Source organism: Sipha flava, unplaced genomic scaffold, assembly GCF_003268045.1.
Source record: "Sipha flava isolate LNK unplaced genomic scaffold, YSA_version1 129_pilon_pilon, whole genome shotgun sequence".
Lineage (NCBI taxonomy): Eukaryota > Metazoa > Arthropoda > Insecta > Hemiptera > Aphididae > Sipha > Sipha flava.
The window spans coordinates 180,052-188,085 of record NW_020271755.1 but is presented as its reverse complement, the minus strand read 5'-3'; the positions used below and the strand labels follow the sequence as shown (position 1 = coordinate 188,085).

General features: G+C 28.2%; 1 pseudogene; it reads right to left on the bottom strand.

Annotated features, from left to right (window-relative positions):
- Positions 1–238: 238 nt before the first annotated feature.
- Positions 239–6,823, bottom strand: LOC112694431 (annotated as a pseudogene).
- Positions 6,824–8,034: the final 1,211 nt, after the last annotated feature.

Sequence of the window (8,034 nt, the reverse complement as noted above, 5' to 3'; positions counted from 1 at the left end):
CTAATAGCATTAATCAAATTATAAATTATGATTTATAGAAAGTACTCATTAACCAAAGTTTAAAGATTATGAGATTTTTTTTTTATGATAGTAGATATCTGAGACTTGTTCATAACAATTATTATTTAAACAAATCTACAGTTCCCACCCAAGCAGCAAATCAAAATCTTGTAGCAATGAAAACACAATAAAAATTGACAATCCATTAAAAAAATAAATAAAAATTACAAATAAAATATATTATTGTTTTTAGACCCATCATTTATTATAAACATATATTTACTGGGTATAATTGAGATTTGGTTATTTAAATGTAATATATTAAATGCCATATCATATTTTTTTTGTTGTTCTTGACCTGGATTTTATATTTTATTCTGAAAATTATTATTTTCCATTTTTGAGGCACAATCATAATATAATTTTTGTTCAATATCCATGAGCAACCAAATGATCACCAAGCTTTTCGACAACAGAGGCAGCTTGTTGTGGCTGAATAGGGTCTTCATACAGTGAAACCACAATAGCTTGTTGAGTCTTCACACAGTGTGCACCTACTTTACCCAGTTTGGCTCTGATGACTTTATCTGTACCAGACAAATAAATTAATCTTTTACCAGCCAGCGTTACACCAGAAGCAGCCAGAACATTCTGATTATCAAATCCAGATGCTAGCCTGCTAAGTTCTTCCTTGCTAATATTAAATCCTTCTGATGTGGCCCATATAGTACCATCATGACCAGAAATTGCAGCCTTAGTAACACATCGAGAAGCTATAAGTTGTTTGTCTACGTAATCTTGCCAAGAAGACATATTTAATGTATTAAGTGTGCGTTAAAATTAAGTCTTAATAAAAATATGTAGAAATATCCTAGGACATTAAATTAATTTGCTGATTTGATTTCGTTTCTTTTGCAGCCAATTTTTCTAAGATCTGTAAAATTAAAAAATTCTTGTAATTTTGGTATAATATATAATTTTAAATGTTTACATATCTGAGCATACTTTAATAGAATATATATGACTAAATAAACAATAGTTAAGATCAGCTAAAGTAAATGACTATATTTTATTTAAAATTTATAGAACACCTAGAAGATTTTTTGTATAATATTTCATTTTCAAATGAAAAATTTAAAATCTGAATGGTTTGATTATACATTAAAATAAAAATACTACATAATAAAAATAGTAAATATAAGTAAATAAATATAATTAAACAATAAGGGATACTTATAATAAATAATAATTATATAATGATTATAAATTAAAAAAAATTAAAAACATATCTATATATAAACCTATCCACAATTTACATATCTAAGAATACACCATGAAAATATCATATTTCAAATAATTATGCAGTCAGTGTTAATTAAATTAAATTAATTTGATACTATGAATCTTTCACTTCTCAAAAATGAATATGTTTTCTTTTATTAGGTAATATAAATACAATAAATAACAACTAATGATAATTACACCAAAAATTTAAAGTTTGAATATGGGTAAGTAAAAATGTTAAATTTTGTTATTATTTCCTGTAAATAAATAATAACTATAAAATAACAAATAATTGATAATAATATAATATTATGCAAGCTGTTTACAGTAAGATAACAAAATTATAACAATTCAATTCAACAAAATAAATATAGAAAAATGTTTAATTATTAATCTTCTACTATTATCAATTATTATCAATTATTAATAAAGTAAAAATAAAATAAAAATTACCCAATAAAAATTAACCCAACTCATAAACTAATGGAAAATTTAATTTGAATTTAATATTTAAATTGTAAAATATTATCAAGTTCAATAAAATAATAAACCTATAATTTTTATTTTTATTTTTAGAAAATTATACTAATAAATTCAAAACTTAATTAAGATGTTTAAAATATAATAAAAATATTTAACTAACATAGTTAGAATAAAAGCTTTTTACATAAAGTCACAGTTAGAAAGAATTACACCAAATAATCTTATAATAATAATTAACTCATCAAAATTATTGAATTAAAATGAAAGTTTATAAAAATATGTAGTAGTACATTATATATCACTACAGTAATAGAGCAGTATTAACAAGCCTTAAATGATGACACAGCAAAATTAATATGAAAACTAGATTCTAAGAAAAAACAATTACAATTTTATATTGATTGATACTTTCTCGTTTCTAATAATTTTTTACATTATTTCAAGGTAAATGTAATTCTATAAATATATTAAACATAATAATACAATTAAAGATATAGAATTTAGAATTTTTTTTTTTTTTTAAGGCTCATAATTTATATTATTATTTAATATAAGTTTTCATATAAGTAGAATTTTAAGTGTATAAAATAGGTTGAATCATAAAAATTTCTATCATTTTGATCTCTACACAAAATATATTGCAAGTAAAAAAAAATCACCAAATGCAAGATTTGAATTTAAAAGTTTAGGTCATAAAGAAAACATTATCCATGTTTTGAATAATAAGTACACTCAAAGAATTTTAAAAAATATATACTAATAAAATCAAGTGTATATTATATGAGATAAGAAGGTGCTCAGGATTTTTTTAACTCACTTATATCCTTTCGACTCCTCTAATTAATGTTCAACACAACATAATATTTATTACTTATTATTAATAATTTTAAAAATGAAATGTTGTTCTTACAATGTGGCAATGTGTAGAGTCAAAAGTGATATTTTTCTGAACTGTCTGTTTGTCTTTCAAAAAATGTGTTATGAGAATATCTGGTAATTAATAAATTCAACTAGGCAGGATAATGCTTAATATAGAATATAACTTATACATACTTATATAGTATACATTTAAATAATTTTTTATATAATAATGATAATTAGGACTTATTAATGAGGGATGTTTAAGCATTTAAAATTAATGTAATACGTATGCATTTATAAACTGTAAAAATTGTATAAATATACATAGAAATCATAAAATATGCATTATAACACCAAAATATACAGAATAAATTATATTGTACCTTTAGTATTAAAAATGTACTAAAATGTATAAATATTTCATTTTTATATTTTTTTAATATTATACATTAATTATTTACAATATCAGCTTTACACTATGATACAATGGTTTTTATTAATTTGATTAAACTTGAACCTAAAAATATTTAAAATATTTACAATTAAACAAGTAGATAATTTATCCTTTAACTACTTATTCAATAATTTTTTTTAAAAAAATTGAAAATGTACTGAAATATGCTTAAAAAATATTCTTAAAATCCCAAAAATATCACCATAAAATGTTCAAAAAATTGAAAAATAAAAATAGTATTATTTGATTCAGTAGAAAATGAATCAAATTTGTATCGAGGTCCGCATTAAATGGAATCAATAGAAAAATATAAGCAATTTCATAAATAACCCTATTAATTATGATAAAAACTGTATTTATTATTAAAAAAGATGATAACCAATTCTAAAAAAATTTCAAACATAAAACAAATGCAACTCAGATTGCATACCACAAATTGCATTAATATACAGATACAAGAAACAATTATCAAAGCATAAATTATTTTTTTTTAATTATCAAAGAAAGAATCTGTTTATGTATTATTTTAGTAGGTTTACATATTATTATGAAGTTAAACAATATTTTGTTAACTATACATAATTTTAATGTATTTTTAGTTCCATGATATTTAAATATTCAATAGTTCTACATTATATATCTAGTGAAATTACAATTATTTTTATCAAAATTTAGTTACCATATAATTGTTATTATTCAAGCCTTTAACTTTTATCAATACTTGGAACTAAAAGAGAAGTGAGAAATTATGATTGACCGGTAAAACAGGTTATTTTAATGATTTTAAATTTCAAGCTTATACAATAGATAACTTTTTGTAAATTTAGTTTTGCAGTGTATTCTATCAACTTAAGAATTTTTGAAAACTAATACATTAAATGCCATTAAAATTTAATACAACTTATGTATGCTTCTGTAACATATTAATATATTTTTGAAATAAGGATGCCTAATTATTAAGTAACAGTTAAAATACTCACAGTAAATATTACTTCATATTACATTTGCTATAATTTTTTTTATTTATTATGTATTATTTCAATGAATAATATATAACATTTTTATTTCAGTTAAAACATGTAATAAGAAAATAGATATAATGTTTATTATTTAAATGTCTCATAGTCATTCAACTAATCACTACGAAGGGCACAAGGAATTTAGCATGACCAGATGTTTACAGCGTGACTTGGGGGGATATGACATCATAGATGAGGTCATTGGATTGAAAAAAACACTTCAAAGACGAATCATTTGTTTTAAAGTATTATGTATCCAAGTATATAAAAACAAACATTATACATGGGTCAAACTATTGGAAAATTTAAAGATGACCAATAAACATTTTAAAAATATTATTAATTTGAAAATAGACAATACCTACAGAATAAAGCTACTAACACATTATTTTATACTTATTACAAACAAATTTGAAGGTTATACAATTAAAATAAGTATTATCTATACTCAATACAAAATATATTTATAAATACATACCAAAATGGTTGAATTTTGAATTTGATAAATATATGGTAATATGAGTACAGCCGTATCAAACAAAAGATTTTTATTTTGGTTCTGAAATGTGAAACAAAATTTTTTTTAAGATATATAAATACACATATACATATATAAGTTTCTGGTAACAATATTTTTTTTTAGAAAAAGGCTAAATGACTAGGTTATGAAAAGTCATAAAATTAAAAATTAATAAAAAATTAATAAGAAAATAACACGTACACAAAATAATATTAATAAATAATAGCCAATGGACTATGATAAAATGATTAGGGGATATTACTAATAGGTTCAAAGTATGACTAATCAGAAAAGTATTTAATACTTTAACAAATTTCTGTATAGATAATTTAATGTTAATAATAGCCAATGTTTCATAAATATAAACTACAAAGAGCATCAACTAAACTTTATCAGGTACATAGAGCTATCAATACAAAATATTATAAAATTATAAGAAAATAAATTATTAACTTTGAACAGTATATTATACTTTATATATACTGTTACATAAATAAATATTACTTATATATGTCTGAATAAAATTATTAAAAAAATAATCCTACATCGTTTAACTGGGTCAATTAAATTTTAAACAAAAAATATATTTTGTTCCTTTGCCAAAAGTAAGAAGAAACCTCGAAAAAACTCAACAGTTGATTTAACAAATTTAAAATATTAACATACAACATTCCAATATTTTGGATAGTGCCAAACAGGTCAACATTTGATACATAGTTCACTAAAAGCATTAAATACTTAATACCAAAGCACAAATGTATTGGTAAGCTAAATGTTTTAAAAATTAGTTAGTAGGTAAGGAAGTTGAACATTTGAATTGAAAATACTTGTTCTAATTGATAAAATTAGAATGTACAAGAGTAAGAGTAGCTTGTAAAGAAAATATACAATTACATAAGGTATTGCAAATTAGAAGATATTATCTACCTATAATATGTATAAAATTAGAATAATATTATCATAAGACTTATCTTGAATTAATTTCAATTTAATTAATTAATCAAATAGTTATAGTAACTAACCAAAAAGGCCATCCAATAAACATATATATTTTTATTTTATTGTTGGAATGTAATGAAAAACAGAAATAAACAGTAGTCGGTAATATTATTATATATGAAACATAATATGGATTGTAAGGGAAAATTGAGTACCTATTTATAAATCATTATAATCGAAGGCAACAGTAGATAACAACGTAGGATTCGATTGGAAGTTTTTCAAAAAAAGGTCACGTACACGATGACAATCGAAATAGGCTAGAGATGCGAGGCGAAACATCGTGTACAGGTTTAAAAGCGGCAACCACGATGACCTCCGGACGGAGGGAAATAAATGTACCCAATGGCCTTATATGGGTACAAAAGTTAAGTTGCCTCGACAAGCAAAACATATTATTATTATTGTGCGCCCGATGACCTAATTTTAAACAAATGCACGCCGATAGTAACGATAACGGGTATGTCGTGTGGCACGCGTCAAGACAAAAGCAAATATTTAACACGCAGAGACGGGGGGGTGGATCTGAAACAAAAAAATCCTATCGCCGAGAGAACGACAAAAATAAAAACAGAACAAACGAATAATAGGAATAAATATAATATTTTTACCGGCGTGTGCGCTGTTGATTGTTGAAGACGATATGCCGTTACCACAACAATATCGTCGAACGTCGAAGTTGGCTACGATGCTCCGGATAAGCGCGATCGATTCTCCTCGGTTCAGCGACGCGTCCGGGGCGAGTAGTTAGTTAACTGGTAACGTTGCTGCTGCTGCTGCGGCGGCGGCGGCGGCGGCGAGTGACGAATGACGACGACGACGACGACTGAGCGAAACGGTAGACCGCGGTATCAGCACATGGCACGGCGGCGGGCGCGGTAGTGGTAGTGGTGATGTCGATTACTGGCGGCCGGTGTTGGTGGTGGTCGTGCGTACGAGTTCCGTCGTCTTCAACGGCGATTCCGTCGTTCTCGCGCTACTCCTGCGGCGGTAACAACCGTTGACGTGCGCGTTCCCCGCGTACTCGCCGTTCATGGGATATTGTTATAGTATTATTAATATTATGAATATTATTATTATTATTATTATTACTATTGGTACGGTGCTGGTGGTCGGACTTGCGGAAGAAACGGCGAGACAAAAAGCACGCGCGAAAGGGGTAAACGGAAATTAAAAAAATAAATTATAATATTTATCGAAACGGCGGCGACGAGAATATCAAATAACAGTTGCCCAATAATGGCCAAGTGACACGAATCGTAACGATGCGGGGGGCACGCGGTACGCGTGCGCCGCGTCCCGTACCGGAAGGATGTTAGCAACGATAGCCGCACGCGACCGCGGTTTGACGACCCCTGGCGCCGCAGCTGCCACCCGTTGCGCCTCGTCGCCCACCCGTTGCCGTATCGCACCGAGTCCGAGTGCAAAAAGACAAGCGTATTTGCGTACACGTAGTATATACATATTATGTTTACCGCCGGCCTGTAATAATAATGGTGTCGACCCTTCGCCGGCCTATTTACGTACACGGTTCATATTTATTTCGTTTCCTTTCGCCGGTCGTCGTTTTACGGGCAAGAATTCGATTCGAACCGCTGCTCGCAAGCATTCCTAAAATAACCGGGAGCGATTATTACGTAGTCGGTTGAATAATACCGATTACGGACTTGAAACATTCTGTTCTCGGAAACCGAGGTTCGAACGCATGACGAAAATCGAGATGAGTACGCCGAGTTAAAAATATCTCTTCGCCACAAATTTTCGAAACATTGTGTAAACAGTGGTGTCCGTTATTACGGGACCGCGGAAAGGACTCGGAGCCAGGGAGGGAAATTGTTAGGACCCTCGAAAACCGCGACGCGTAATAACGGTCGGTACGCCGAGGATTTCTGAACGAAAAAACCGATGTTACAGGAATTTATTACGATTCACCGTTTTTGAGACGAATTCGTCGGTGTCATAGACCGGTGTACCGTTCACAAACGTAGGCATTGCTCCACCCCGGTGTGTACCTCTTCCCAATAATTGGACTTGTGCAGAAATATGTTCGAGACCAAACCCTGCTCGGGTTTACACCTAGGCAAAATTAAGTTTTGCTGCCCCTTACATGTAAATACGACATAAAATATTATTTTTACATAAAAAATACTAAAATAGACTTAATTCTGGGTTCATTATATTTATTTATGTAAAGTTAACAACTTATTAGATTAATACATTTGTAGACAAGTAAACCACTACTAATTTAAACAAAACAAAACAGTTGTTTGAGTCTTATTTTTAACTACACATAATTTGATATGAGTAGATACTTGTAAGTGTCATATTTTTAAAAAAAATTATCCATAGTTTAGAAATGCTAAATGCCGCCCTAGGCTTGACTCTATGTCGCCTACCCTTTGTGCCGGGCCTGT